Genomic DNA, 16,232 nt, shown 5'->3' on the forward strand with positions numbered 1-16,232 from the left:
CTGTGCCAGTGCTCGGTCACCCGCACAGTGAAAAAGTCTTTCCTGATGTTTGGAAAGAACCTGCTGTGTCCCAGTTTGTGCCCATTACCTCTTGCTTTGTCACTTGGCACCACTGGAAAGAGACTGAATACATCCTCTTTGCAACCTCCCTTCAGGTATTTGTACACATGGACAAGTTTTCCCCAAGCCTTATCTTCTGCCAGCTAAACAGAGTCCCAGCTCTCTCAGCCTTTCCTTGTACGAGAGATGGTCTAGTCCCTTAATCAGCTTAGTAGTCCTTTGCTAGGCTCTCTCCAGTATGCCCATGTCTCTCTCGTATGTTTGAGTATTACTGGCACAAACTTTGCATTTATATTCTGTACTGATGGCTTTGGACCACAAACACAGATCAGAAAGGTCATTCCCTGTGGCACATGCTATGTACTCATTTAATCTGCAGCTTCATAAAACTAAAGTCTGCGAGACCTTTGCTACAAAGTGCTTCTCAGTTTTGCAAGAAATTTTCATCTCTAGGCTGCCCATATTACTTTGTAAATCAGGGACATTTTATTGCAATAATGACCTCTGAATCACACATTAGAGATCTGGAAAGTTTTGTTTAGTATTCACAATACCTCACATATATATTATAAACTTCAGTAATAGCCTATATTTGAAATAGCAGTGCAGGCACTAAGTCAAAGAATACACACCTTACTATCTGATGAAAATAATTTTCCAAAGATAGGGACAACTAAAAAAAAGTAGGAGAATAGGTATAAGGCTACAATGTGAGTTTACCTGGCTGGTAGTTGGACATAATTTAATTTGAGTGACCAAAATCAATGCAATCTGATTTGCACAACATGCTGTCCATTAATTCACTGACTCTACAGATTTCAAAGGGGTCACATAGCCCAAAGGTTACAGTCACTTCACTCATACAATAGTCCACTGAGCATGACTACAAGACAAAGTCTTCCTGACTATGCAGGTCAAGACCAACTTTATGACAAAGCACATCACCCCACAGTTAAAGAAGTGCTCTTTCTTTATTTATAAGAACATTGTTAGATCATTACATTCACTGGGACCAACTATGAAGGAGAAATTCTGCTGGCACTAGATCTTCATAGTATGTGAAGGTCTTTACCGTTTGCTGTACTGTAAAATGTAATGAAGTGGTAAAGGACTGAATCACTGATAGGAGAAAAATAAGAAAACGCTAATTCTTATTTTAAGTGTTTCTACAATAGATAATCTTACATACCTCCTCTTCTACCCATCTTTTCAATGAGATATGAATCTGTGAACATAATGAACAGATATAAAGCTGTTCAGCAATAATTTCACACAAAGTACAGATTGCTCAAAATTTGTCACCACGGCCACCACCACCAACAAGTATTAAACTGGAGATCTAACCTTCTTAAATACAAGGACTTCTGTCAGGAAAATGGAGAACAATGATGGCAAGTCTCCAATCCCCAGGATACCAGATGAGAGCGTGAGCAAGCACTAGATAAAAGCTGAAAGGCAAGGTTAAAATTAACCTAGATAACACCTAATCTGGAAGAGTGGACAAGGCAGGGCAAATAGTAAATTTTTCTAATGTTCCTTTTTTTGGGGTGTGTCCTTCCAAAATATATTTCAGCCAGAAAGTGACTTTTAATTTTCAAATAGATGCAGATGCCCTGAACTTTAATAAATGCAGATGATATACATTGCCTCTAGCTGAACACTACAAAACCACTGTTAGCTTCATTTGCATTACCAACTACTCACTTGTTCCATATGTCCACATGATATCTATGAAAGCTTTGAGGTCTTCATTTTTCTGTCAGAGGCTGTAAAAATTAGTTAATGTGTTTTTTCTTTCAGCATTAAAAAAAAAATCCATATGCAAATTCATGGTTTATTCAAATTCATAAAGCCAACTACAGAGCTTTTGCTGCTAGTAGTAGAGCAAGAGGCAATAATGCCCTGCACTGATTTTTTTAAACTGCCTGGCCTCAAAATTGACATTCCTATCACCTCAACGTTTGTTTTTCTGCTATAAAAGCAGCTACATGCTTTATAGTAGGAGGTACGAACCCCACGTTTCTCTTTCTACATTCCTATTTTTTGTAATTTTGTTAAAAGTCCTTAAAAAAACCCCCACAAACCAAACTTGAAGAGAACAACAGGGTACAGTTAAAAGGGGAAAAAAACAACCAGCCAAGCAACAGCTACCAGCAGCCAACGACATGCCTTACTCTCATCTAACACCACCTTAGGACTGTGACCTGAACATAGATTTGTACCTGATCTTCAGGAAAATGATGGGAAAAACAGTTTTATGAAACTAGCAGGATTACAGACAGCATAAGGACAGGGGTTTCCAAGTGGGCAAGGATGACGGGTTACCTGTGATTAGGGAGACTGCAAGGAACACACTGTGCTTCAGAGCAAATGGCAACAGGCAAAGACTGTGGTTGAAACTCCATCCAAAATTGTGGTTGGGAGGAGAGTACCTGTGGATTAGGGAGCTATTTAACAAGTTTAGGTTCTCAAAGTGTTTTTCTGCTTTTAATAGCAACTTTGAAAACTGATCTGCAGACCTTGGCATGGTGGAGTGGGGGTGTGTGTTTCTGTTTTGTTTTTATTCCCTTTGGTACATAGTAGGCAGATTCAAAATGCTTATGAGATTGGACAAGCAAAATGGATTATTGTTGTCTTTCTGCATCAACTGAATTTTTAACTAAGTTGTGATTTCACAGCCAACCATAGCATTCATTTATGTCTCTCCAGCCACTACTTCAAGGCAGCATAGAATTTACCAGACAAGGTTTAATTTTAGTTGTGTTTTTAATTAAAAAAAAAAAACACAAACAAAAAAAACCCAAACACACAAACACCAAAAACCAACCCCAAAACAAAACAAGAAAAGCACCAGAGAAAAAAAAAAAAAACAAAACAAAAAAACACACCAAAACCCAGGTTGTATCTTAGAAGAAAACCAACTTGACACTCCAAACTGGGATGAACTTTCAATGCAAAAGAACAATATAAAACAATAAATAATACTAATAAAAGAACAAACCCCAAATAAAAATAAGGATGCTTCTCTTTTCTGACAGGCAGGTATTATCTTTTTATTTTTGTGAATATTCTATTTCCTATTTTGGAAACTTTAAAGATCTTTTATATATCTATCCTATTGTAAGGAAAAGAAACATAATTAGTATTTGTTAGAATCTGACCGCTATGAATCTGTGCTAAATACCTACGTAATACGTATGTAAAACTGCTTATTTTCCAAGTAACACATACTTCTATTCTTATATTTTTTATATATGTACATAAATACATATAATTATACCATTATAAAATCTCTTCACTTTTTGAAATCCAATAAAATCCTAGTTTCTCCAGGCCTATAGCAAACCGTTTCGTACTAGACAAGGCCGAAATGCACGTAAATGGATTGTGAAACCCAGAGGCATCTGATTCTGTTGAAAAGGTCTTTGATGAGGACAAACTGTAAATAGAAAAAGAAGTTCCTTTTTTTTTTTTTTTTAACAGCCCATGATTTTCAAGACATTTTCAGATTCTGCTTTTCTGATAACATAAGCTGAAATTCACACCAGAAAATAGAGTAGACTCAAGTGTGACAGCATCTATTTAGGCACAAGCATCAGGCAGCTGAATAAAAGGCTCTTAAGTTCTGAAAACTTACTTCACTGAGCCAGCAGAGAAGAATAATATAAAATTATGTTTACCATTATGTACCTAATCTATTAAAAACCACTTCTGATAATTAGTCAAAGTATTCAGTATAGTGTAAGAGTCATATACAGGAAAATATGTAGTGCACTAAAGTGTTACTAGTTTTATTATTATCAAACTTCCATTTAAATTAAACATTAAATTTTGACATGAGAAGTCATTAGAAAAAGCTTAGTTTCTACATTAACCTGTTACTTAATGTGGCATGTGCTGCACAGAGTTACAAGAAATAAAAAATCCAAACAGGTGAGATAATTTTGACTTTCTAAATGCTTATCTATGAACCTTTTTATACTGTCATAGCTGACAGGTACATTGGCCATCTGTCCTAGATCACACTACAGAAATCTTCCCACATAAACACTGATTATAAAATTCCTACCCTCCCTTTGAATAAGTCTCAGGAGTAGAACATAACTCCATTACTACATATTATTGAATTAGTGGCTTTCCTGGTCTGCCTTACCACCCTAGCTATAAGTGAAAAGCAAGGACATGCTAAGACATACCTGAAAAAAAAGATAAGAGGTTCACTGATACTTGGACAGAGTTGAATTGCCAACTTAGTTTTTATTTATCTTTACATAGATTTGGGGTGTTTACGAACTCTGACGGTGGGGATGCTCTGTTACACAGCAAAATCTACCTTGAACTTGAGCCTTCTCAGCTTCCTCCATCCTCTTCTTGCTTTTAATACTAGAGCAAAATTTTTGTGTTTCTAAAATAACATTACAGTGCAATTTCATAGTACACCAATTGAGATTAAAACAGCCCACCAAAAAAGAAATAAAGTTATGAAAGAAACATATTAAAAAAAGTCTAGTTGTCATGGGGAGAGGGGAGATTCTCATCCACGCTGGTATCTGTGGTCAGCTACGGAAATGTTGAAATGCTGCATTCTGGCTAGAATGAACCATCTTAGAATATAAAAGTAATTGTTCTTAACATTTCAAGAATGTTTTTATTATTATTGTTTTGGCCAATATATCTGGCAAAATCTATTCAAATTCATGAATTGTTTTGTATTCTCAGAAGTGGAAGCTTTAGTAAATAAAGAAAAATAAAATACACACTTTTTACATGCTGAGCCAGGAGTTTGCTAGCTGCTATCCCACTTCAGAATCTCAAGCAGTACAGGACTCCATTATAAGATTTTAAAAAGCGTAAGACTTTACAGAAGTGGTGTAAAAACAGGAAGGCTTCTCTACAGAATTGTGAGGGGAAGGGTAAGTCACTAGAGATGTGGAAATGTATGGAAAAGCGTGCATCTAATATGATATAAAAATACTGGAAAGGACTGAGAAAAGGAGTTTTAAAGAACAAAAAATATTATAAAGGGAAGGTAAAACAATTCAGGCGAAATATGAGCTTTTCTGCACAGAGCAAGAAATTGTTTCCTTTTCAGGCTCCACTTGAAGTTGCAAAACCAATCTTTCACTACAAGAGCTTTTTTTTTTTTTTTTGAGAAAAAAGAAATCCAAGATTTAGACAGTTATGTAGTAAGTTCAACGGGTATGAAAACGTGCCAGCAATTTAATCCATTTCACATTCAGAAGCTCCTGAAGTTTGAGAGTACATTTGGTCATATCTATATTTAAATTTGTTAGACTTAGTCATAATTTCTAAACATACTCTCCATAAGTTCTTTTTTTCTTGAAAGAAACATTTGCTGTAGAATAATGAATATGAATTATGCAAAGAAAATCTTTAAAGAGAGTCTTCTTGCATATTTTAAGCCTGTTAAAAAGTTGAGTTTGAAAGACATTGTCATCCAGAGAGATTCATTTCTTTTTATAATAAGAAAAATCATCACAAAATTGTAGTACAGAACACATCAGTTAAGTTACTCTAGGCAGAGAAATTTGTGCCACAGCTATTCTTTTGAATTTTTGTAAGGCTAGAAACCTCACGCTATTCATATTGTAAAAAGTAAAAATATTTTTTAATTCAGTGCCTTACCTCAACTTGAAGTTAAGACAAAAAACCCAAAAGCTTAATGTTACGCATCTGAGAAAACTTTTCACATTTAAGATGGATGTTAACTTAGAAAAGTGATTCAGCCATGGAAGATAGAAGTCTGCTGCCAGCCTCAGGATTCAGCACCGCTAAATTCAGCAGCTGCTCCTACAGGAATTACTGACAACTCTAAATTAAGCTGTTCCTTGAGAGTTCAGTTCAAAAAGGGATAGACACAGAAACAAGCAAAACTACGCCAACTCGTTACACCATTTAATCCCAATGCAAAAAATTCTTGCCATGCAGGACCTGGATTTTGCTTCCTTTCCCAAAGTGAATCCTCTCCTGCATGTGGACATGAACACTGATCCAGAAGCTAGCTTTAGCTTGGTGACCTATTCTTTCTCCTAAATGTACTTTAGAGGCTACAAGTAGCATCAAGTCTTAAAGTCAGCCTAAAGCTATCCTTCTAAATCTAGCTATAAAATAATCCTTGCTTTCAATTTGGGGCCCTCTTTCTAAGTCTAGCTGGTAACACTTACCAGACACACAGACAAACTAACTGTTTTCCAGTAACATCTCTGCATCAAGAACTAACCTTAGTTCAACTTCGCTTCCCAGAAATTCAGCCCTAAATAAAAATTCAACCCAAACCTTGTTTGATCTTAGTCCAGGGGTCATATATTGCATGACCTGATTAAAATCGTAGGAGATGGTAGTACTTCCTCTGAAACTCATCCCACATCCAGGTTGTCGTGGTTTCAGCCCAACCGGTAACAAAGGACCACGCAGCCGCTCGCTCACTCCTCCCGCCCCCCTCCAGTGGGATAGGGAGGAGAATCGGAGGAGAGAAAAGGAGGAAAAAAAAAAAAATAATGGAACCTCGAGGGTTGAGATAAGGGCAGTTTACTGGGACAACAAAAAAAAGAGAAGTTACTACAATAACAATGGTACTAATAAAAGAGTATACAAAAGGAGTGATGCACAGCGCAACTGCTCACCACCCAGAACCCGACGCTCCACCACTTCCCCCACCGAAAGTCAAGAGCGCTCCCCCCAGCCCGCTCCCCATTTATATACTGAGCATGATGTCACATGGTATGGAATAACTCCTTGGCTCCTAGCTCAGGTCAGCTGCCCCAGCTGTGCCCCCCCACCTCCCAGGTTCCTGTAAAAATTAACTCTGTCCCAGCTGAACCCAGGACACAGGTCCAGGCCTTTCTCTGACCCAAACAATTACTGAACTGCCATGTTTGGTTTGCACCCCTAACTGTTGTTCACCCATGCTAGTAGATTCTTCTTGACTTACTGTGTGTTTGTTTGATTGGGGGGGGTCCTCCAATTTTTTAGCACCAAACACTGACTTTCCACTTGCAAACTCAAATTCAGTTAACAACCTACACACAGTACAACTTCTCTTAGACTCAGCCCTCATCTGGATACAGACCCAGACTTAAGGTTAACAAAAGGAGAATAATCATTGCCAGAAGCAGACCTAGAACCTTGCTTAAATCATTCTGTCTTTTTAGCTTGACATCTAGTCTTGCCTTCTGACAGAGCCTCCACAAAGGCAATCTGATAAACATGCTGACAGAGAAGGTTATCTCTTAGCTGAAGCCCAGAGCCAAAACCTTCTTGATGGAAGGTAGTTGGCAGGACAAAGAAACCCTGATAATGAATTTACCTCCCAGGAAAGCAACAACTAATGTCCTACACCCACTTAGGCATCTACACCAAAAAGGTATAAAAATTCCTGAACAACTCGCTAACTACCCAAAAGGAGCCTCTCTGCACAAGATCTCCTGGACAGACAGGACCATGGCCGGGGATACCTGGCTGACTCCAACCTCCATGACATGGATCATCTTGAAGTGAGACTTTTCCATCATCAATCAGACCCACTCCTGGGTGCTCAAGGGGCAGTAAAACCAGAAACTGTTGTGAGCAACAAAGAATATATAACAAAGGGAAATGGAGGAAGTTACCTGGAATTTTTTTTTTTTCCCCATTCTTTTCTGACCTTATACTTTATGGACACTATGTAGTCAGTCTGCCTCAATAGCCCAAATACTTGGTACTTGATAAAAGAATGACCTATTCATTTGTTACCTTTTTTTTTTTTTTTAATTTTTTAGTAGCTGTAACAAAAGTACTACGCAAGGCAATTCTCCTTTTGTTCTCTTCTTTCAGTCTATGATAGCTGGAAGAGTGTTTTTACAGAGGCCATTTTAGCACACAGAAAAATAACACTTGTCTCCTGGAAGAACTGTAAGTAAAGTTTTTATCCCCTCGTTTTACATTATATTTGAGAGGCACTTTCATCCCATCAGCCTTGCTGTTTTTGTACATGTTGAGATTCTTCAGGCTACAAATTAATTTGAATTTGTACATTAAAATAATTTAACATCGAAGTACCCTTTCAATTTTATAAAATTTTTGGTCTACAGTCGTAAACAGGAACTTTGAAAACTGACTGAATTTAAGTTTATTTTTATAATTTCATGGATAAAAATAATTATCATGAAGGTTTTTTATCTTAAGCTCCTTTAAGTATCGATTTGCATTTTGGTACTGACCCAAGTCTCACAATTTTGAACACTTAATATGTAATAAAATTTCAGTAAGATTAAAGGAAGCTAACAAAAAACATCCTCTTCCCACATAAGACCTTCCTGTCAGCACTGCATGTCATTCTTACGTAAGCTGTTATTCCTGAATATTTCAAAGTTGGTAAACTCAAAGACGAGGAAGGTATATCTGTCCTGAAAGAGATCTACTGATTCAATAGTTAACAACACAAGAACTTCAGAACAATTATTGCAAAGTTCTAGTGAAACCAACCAGACCTGCATTGTGTCCCACCTGCAACCCACTAAATGAGAATCCGAAAACTTAAAGAGTGCAGCATCTTCCCTAATTTGCATTCTGTGCTCTGTTACATGCATGGAGTCACTATTAGCAGCCATCCCAAGAGCTTAAGGAGGAAAAAATTATTGTGAAATTCAGCACCTCGTTAACAATAGCACATTGTTGGGTAAGAGTTCCTTTAATCCAAAGTCCAGCTACAGTTCATTAAGTAAGAATACCCACCTATCTGCCATAAATTGACATGTTTGGAAACAGTTACTCAAAATTATGTTATAGTTCTGAATCAACTGAAATTTGTACACCAGAAACATAATTCCTGATAAATGTTCATAGAATTAGATAAACAATAAAATATTGTTCTTGCAATTTACAAGCTTTTCCTACACAGAACAGGAGAAAGAAAAAAAAAAAATCACTGTTCCTTATCAAATAATTTTTAAATTGTTTCCCAGTGATGCTTTCTTCACACATACCTGTGCAGAACAGGACTTTTCCATTAGCATCACTTGCTTTAGTCATATTACCATTTGCAGTTTTCCCCACTCTAGAGAAACTTTTTTCAGGATTAAACATTTAAGGAGCTAATTTTGCTTTAGAGAAGTAGACCCTTTGGGTCAAATCTTAGTCATATTATAAGCATAGAAACTTTGTTCTTAAAAGCTCATTTACTTAGAAAGCAAAAGGACCATCTATCATTTACTAATGGGAAATAAGCCAAAATGAAAAACCTAAAATATTTATCGAGTGTCCTGCTGATTCTGCAGATAATTTTTTCCAACTGTACCCATCATCATAAGAGCTGAGGGGAAAAAGTTTTTACTACAAGCCGTAGTGCAAAATAGTCTACTGTTACAAGTTAGCATTTTCATATAAGTATCACAACGGTCAGAGACTTAACTGCAGGGTAAAAAAAAAAAAAAAAAAAACCACCAAAACACAGAGCTGTAATCATAAACCATTCTTAAGGTTTTCTTAAACAGCCCAGATTTATGAGATTTTGTGTAACATTTATCATCTTATTTTTCCACCCCAGCCCACCTGCACTGCTAGCAAAGTGAATGTCATTTGTGACATTCAGTTGTCATTACCAACTAGTCACACATAGTATTTTCTTTTATCATAACTAATAATTATTAGTTGTACTAAGCAGATAGAAAGCATGATGTAGAATTCATTCAGATTGAAGCACTTGTTCAGACCTGCTGTGGAACAAGGACACTTCATTTTCTCTGCACACATATGTCTAACTATCAAAGCATCTGTAGGATGTCCTGAAATAACAAGATCCTTATTCTGCAAACTTATATGCTGATTTTTAATTTATGAATTCACTGACCTTACTGAAGCTAATTACAAACACCTAGATAGGCATGCATGTATCTGAAGGACTGGGAGTATTTGGCTTGGAAAAATGGCTTTATAGTATAGCCAAGTTAAAGAAATGGTGATTCCTAATAACATTTAGAAAGGACAGTAATAGGTGAAAAACAGATAATCCTAATAATTTTGGAATGATAAACACAACTATATGCGGTATTAGTTCTATTTTGACAGTGTCAGTAACAGATGACCTACAATGCTATAACATATACTCCAGTTACTAAGAGAACAATGATTTTAAATTTCAATACTTAAAACCAAAACTACTAAACCACATTGAAAACTGTAAATCTCTACAATAGTGCCTAGATGAGGATAACCCAAATTTCAGTCATGCCATGTTGATATTCTTTATATCAAAGAAAACCATGTAATTAAAGCAAATACTTTAAAAACATGGCATTTACGTCCATAAATACAAGTAAGCTAAAGTAACCACTCCTTCATCTCTTCAGAGCTAGTCATGAAAGTACAAAATTGGGAATAAATGATCTGCCAATATTAGCCCTAGCCAGCTGTTTCAAAGATCTTGGGTTCAAGTCTTTGCTCCAATATACCTGTGTGATCATAGCTAATTCAAATAGACTATCTGTGTTTCAAATACCATGTACAAAGCCAACTTTTCAGATGATACTTACCCCCACAATGAAATAAAGGCAAAATAATGTTAAAATTCAGAATAAAACTACTTTAAAATAAATACTATTGTTTCAGATACTAGAAACAGATTTAGCCTAGCATGAGAAACTGTGTAATGTACAGGTCTTAGAAGGACTAGTCTCAGAGTATAGAACTTCTTCGAGGCTGATTTGCTACAGGGCAATACAGATTAATGGCAATTAAGTACATTTCATTCATCCTCCATCTACTATTTAGTTCTGATACGAGACCAATATACTTGATATATTAGAAATGTTTGAAAGAACAAATTTTAGACATATTCAAAAGAATGAGAATGTGACCATCCCACCAAGAATAGACAAAGAAGATTAAAAAAAAGGGTCAAGAATTAAATAAAGCCTCCACATTAGGACTGAGACACAATAACAAGGTATTCAGGAAGGGTGAAAAAGAAAGCTTGCTTTCCATTGTCTCTTCTTAGTGTGATCTGTCTGGAGACTTAGTTATCAAAGGGATGTTCAAAGAACTGCTGCTTACTTGGAAGAATGGAACAATCCCCTTTGAAAACATTTGTAAAAGGAGTATATTTACATAAAATAAAATAAAAAGATTAATTGCTACTGATTCCATCCCGAGAAAGTCAGATGATGATGTAGTAGCCTTTCAGCTTATGAAGGCCCAGAGCTACCAAAAATTCTGCGCAACTTTAGACAAGAGAAAGCACAAAAAAGCTCAGATGAGACTGACTGTCATCAGTGTGTTCTCTCACTCTCTTCCAGACAATCTCAGGGAAGAACAACTGTGGCCTGTTCTAGAAGAAGAGAAAAACAACAAACCTCCACCCAAGAGTCACGGTAACCCAGGGAACAGTTTTATTACTAGACCACACATATGTGACACCACACTTTTTTTCCCCATTAATTCTATTTCTACTACCTCAGCTGTGAAGGTCATCTTGTTTCTGTAAAGTGGTTTGGTGCTCAGGACAAATATGTTTCCTGTGCTGTATTTTTATGTTTTAGTATGATAAATTAAAGCAAGTAACATGAAACACACTAGATCATGAAGAACAAAAGCATCAACTTCCTCTTAGCATCTAGCCAAATATATACTAGTGTTAGTCTACTTCAAATAAAGTTGACTTGTAGAAGTTCAGATTAGCGTAGCTGGAAAGCAGCCAGAAAACTTCCATTGTCATAAAAACAAAGGATGTTTTCTCATGTCTTGCTAGAAATTCCTCTTTCTTCTTTTTCTGGCTGAGCCAAACAGTGTCTTTTAAAAGCTATGTCTTTAAAATTTGGGAACAGTAGGGAAAAAAGTGAGAAGGGACTCTTGGATGTCTCTACTGGTGTCATTTATGCCTTGCACTTACAGGAGCAGCAGTTCCTAAAAAGTTGCAAATACCTAGCTTTAATTTTTCTGCTAACAAAAAAAAAGAAAGAAAATAAAAAAGGACACTCAAGCCAAATTCTACTGTGGTAAATACAGAAAGAGTGCAATTAATGTTAGACCACATTCCTCAGGGAAAGTACTGAAGAGGTACTTTTAGAGTAATCCAAAGGTGATCTTTTCTTTTCACATCTTTTCTATTCCTTGGACAGATAATAGAGTAAATAACCATAACATTTACATAACAGTGTAACATGAGAAAAGGGTGCATAATATATCAATAGGGGAAACATTTTTTCTTGGCTGTCTAATGGGTTATTCCATTATAAATGACAATAAGTATATAGCTTACTCCAGACAATATACATTTCCCACAGTAATAAACATTCCTAAAGGCACCTTAGTTAACTGGTAAGATTGCAAAGTAATTTGTTCTCCTTTTGTTCTTCTACTGGAACTTCCTACACAAGGAAGAATGATTTACACAATTCTTTGTGATAACACGTTGTTAAAGCAAATGTGTGCTACAGAAATCTGTATCTGCCTTTCTTCTGTTTGCACATTTAAAGCTGCATGACTCTAAGCTCTCCTAATTCAGTAGCTGAAAGCATTTCTTGCTCTTTCACATAATCTGATGCCAGCACATCAAAAATTAGTTCTACAAAGACTGCACACTTTCCCCAGTGCTAACTGCAGTGTTACAGCAGAAAAATTGGCTTTTGAACACTCATATTTAAACTATTACGTGCAAATAAAATTCTATGTGTGTATGTGACAACAGTACACAACTTGAAACTTGGAAACAATGTTCAGGTTTTAATATAAATGAGAAAAGTTTTGCAATTGAGCAAAAGAGCAGAGATATGGTGATACTAAATGGAACAACACAGTAAAGTTACTTATATTAGGCATTTTTATTTATTCACCATTTTTCCTACAAACAAGTGAGTTAAATAATCTTTTTTTTTCCCAAGCCCATGCTGCAAGAAAACAGATTTAGGGAGAGTATATGCAAGTATCTGAGTCTCTGGAAGACTTTGATATTTCTGACATTTCCTGTTAAATATATGGTATTTACCAGTGCAGAATAATCAGTAGCGGTAAACTAATCTCATGGTCTACCAACAAGGTGTTTGTTGCATTAAAGCACAATATGCTTCCATTAAAACTTTTGTACCCCAAATAGATACTGTGAGAAAAGTCTTCTGAAGACAAGCGAGAAGAGAACCACTGGAAGCTGTTATTTGCATATTTATTGGTTAAATGTTATTATTATTATTTTGAGATTTGCCATTGGAGATAATTCAGTTTGTTCCAAGTCATGAATTGCTACAGATGGAAAAGGTTTTCAACAAAATATTTTTGTTAGGAAAAAAAATTCTGGATAGATGTTTTGAAAAGAATAAAAGTTCTGAACCAGAAAAGAAGCTACTCAGCCAGTACAGGAAGTCCAAAATAGATTAGTAGCTCTGGCTCCCACATACTATACAAAAGATCAAATTTAACAGATGGAAGCAAAGAATATCTCATGCTGGAGACAAATATCATTATCATGAAGCTACTTAATTGTTTGGGATAAAGTAAGGCTTATTCTCTGACCCAACTACCAGCTATTCCAGTTAATTTCTATTTCACTGCCAGTTAAAATTGTATTTCTAAGATAAAAACAAACAAGCAAACTAACCACCAAAACCCCACCAAAAATTGAAATCTAAAAATTTAGTTTGCAGGAAAAATTACTTTCTCTCTGTCCGTAAAGAGCATAATTTTAGTTATGGATACAAAAGCAGGTAATAGAAGCATGTGAAACTAACTGCTCAAATAGCGTTGCCAACAAAACCATGAAATTTGTGAGCATTGCTTTTTCAGAGAGGAGTAGTTTTCCAGTTTGAGTAAATTATCGCAAAATTCCATTCTGTCCTGAGCTGGACGTACATGTAGCTATATGCCATAGTTTATCTATGAAAAATGTTTGGTTTGTTTTCCCCATTTTAAAATCAATTAGTCCTTTTGTCATATATTTTAAACATGGAAAAAACGTAATGTGCTGCTAAAAGTATTTCTGATCTGATGTCATTCAAATTGTAAAATAAACATTTGATAATTGACAAAAATGCCAGAAGGAAACATTTTCATGTTAATTATTGTTTGTGGGTGATCTTAGGTATTTATACACTAAGGATTAAAAAAATATTTTGAAACTATATAGCAAGTTTAATTCTAAATTACTATTTTCTTTCCATGTTCTTTTTCTTATAGTTTGCCTTGTTTATATCATACTTAAGTTAGATCAAAGGCTATTTGTAGAAGTGATCAGGCCTATTTTCACCAGCAACAGTGGTGGCTTGTCATTATCAATGAGGTCTCTGCTCAAGTTTAGTTTCTATGGAAACCACCACTGATATTACTGACATTTGTAACTTTTTTTTTTTAAGCACGTCTTTTGTTCTCATTGCTCATTTTCTCTGTACATTTATGTTGTTTTATTTTGCACATTTAAGGAATGTGGCAAAACCCAGTAATAAAATTCTGCACCATCTATTAAGATGTTATGGTTCTCAGAGGTCTGATCTACTGTGAAAATAAAGGGTATATATGGTAAATGATTTCTCAGGAAAACCTTTTGCTTTTGGAAGTGGCATCAACAATAGGAAACATTACAACAGCAATAGTTTAAAGAGACCAACTCACAGATAGAACACAGTCAAATCACATTCTATGGTGCAATAAGTATGTCAAGAACCACAAAAAGAATTTAAGACACACAATTACTATAAAACGTATAAAGAGAAGCTAACTACTGATAGATGGTGTTACTTGGCTAATAGATGGTACTACCTTGCTGAAAATCTGACAGATTGTAGAAATATCAGAAGAGATTGTTTAAATTCAATAAACCAGCTGTAAATTAAACTAGACTATGTTGGCTGTGTAATCACTGAGGATGGCATGGCGCCAAATGTATCAAAAATGCAAGCTATTACATAAATGCCTACAGTAGAAAGCATAAAGCAACTGGAATAACTCCTGGGATTTTTCAATTACTTGGCCAAGTTCTTTCCAAGCCTTGTTTAAGCTACAACAAAGTGCTGTTTCAACCTTTGAAGATAGGAGCTCCAGAAGAACTTTCATAACAATTTCCTCCCCTCCTCCCCTCCCCCAATAAAAGTACTCTCCTAGGTTATTTAGGAGCTTCCATATAAAATTGACAGATTTTTTGATACCCGATAGGAATATGTGGTAGTAACCTGTTCTCAGGCTTTGTATCAGGGCAATAAGACAACGAAAAGAGAGAGAGAGAGAGAAGAAAATATTCCTTGGAATGATATAGCGATTGTGGGTGTCTCAAGATCAATACTGCAGTTTAAGAGAAAACGTATCATATAATAAAGCACTAGAAAGACTGATCACAAAACTGTTCCATCAAAACATATATGAGCATATCTGCTGAGGTTGGGAATAAAAATTACAGAAAGTTGAGAAACAAGGAAATATACCATTAGAAAGGAAATAGCAATTGTAGATGCATTGACAAAATACATTTAGTCTCAAGATTTCATGGAATACACCACTGGTAAGTAACATACCTTCCCTATCAACACAACAGTGACTTATTTCAAGCAACTGTAAAAACAGAGATGCCAGCTGCAATTACCGTTAGAAACTGACCAATATATTAACCACCAGGTAGTCTGACAAAGGAAAGATTTGTAAACAGTGACTAACTATTCCAGCAGCAGAAGGATGTACGATCTGAAGCATGGGGTATTACACTGGAAGGGAGAAAAACTGTAAAGGAACCTTAAAACACTTGACAGATACATTTAGAATACTATCATGAAGCCATGAAAGAAAAAGCCTATCTTTTCAGGCAAATCTGGTTCTGTTCCTTTAGCAACACATCTAAAAAGACAACAACTAAGCATATATCCCACCAAGGTATCGCTTGTTCTCAAAAAAAGCTGAAGTGAAAAAAATCAGACTAGGCCTACTGAACAGAAAAGATGTTCACAGAAGCGTGGATAACATCAGTTACTGTCTGAAATGCGGAAGACTAATAAAGCCTATGCCCCTTTTCCCCATCCCCCAAAGGAAGCTGCTGTATAAACTTGCCTACTCGTTACTTAAATAGATCATTCAGAATTTATGGTAGACCTCAACCTGCAAAAAAAAAAAAATTTAGTACACTTCCAATGAAAATGTAAGAAGAAAAGATGTAACAACACATCCAGCTCATTCGCATTCAATTTTCAAAACAAAAAAGCATGAAA

Source organism: Harpia harpyja, chromosome 2, assembly GCF_026419915.1.
Source record: "Harpia harpyja isolate bHarHar1 chromosome 2, bHarHar1 primary haplotype, whole genome shotgun sequence".
Taxonomy (NCBI): Eukaryota; Metazoa; Chordata; class Aves; order Accipitriformes; family Accipitridae; genus Harpia; species Harpia harpyja.